Source organism: Penaeus monodon, chromosome 22 (genome assembly GCF_015228065.2).
Source record: "Penaeus monodon isolate SGIC_2016 chromosome 22, NSTDA_Pmon_1, whole genome shotgun sequence".
NCBI lineage: Eukaryota > Metazoa > Arthropoda > Malacostraca > Decapoda > Penaeidae > Penaeus > Penaeus monodon.
In genome coordinates, this window is record NC_051407.1 from 5,978,624 (window position 1) to 5,978,879 (window position 256).

A 256-nucleotide genomic window follows, 5' to 3' on the forward strand; every position below is an offset into this window, starting at 1 on the left:
GTTTTTTTTTTATTATTCAAATCAAGAGTCCATTTCACTCTTTCAGTATTTCCTGGCCGCGACTCTGTAACTTTATTAGTTCAATAGCACACGTGTCAGTCAGTATTTAGCAGAAGGGGTGGGAATTCCATGTTGCAAAATTCCCAGTCTGTCACTCATTCCGGTTTCCAAGTTGGAGGTACTGGCTTGGTACAAAAGGTACGGTGGGATTTGAAATATTTGGAATTTTTATTTGATTGATTGTGTTTTATTTCAT

At 37.1% G+C, this 256-nt stretch overlaps 1 protein-coding gene across 1 annotated transcript in view; it reads right to left on the reverse strand.

Moving 5' to 3' along the window:
• LOC119586846 overlaps positions 1-256 on the reverse strand; it is a gene marked incomplete at its 5' end in the record, with an annotated part of 53,513 nt that overhangs the window by 42,331 nt on the left and 10,926 nt on the right.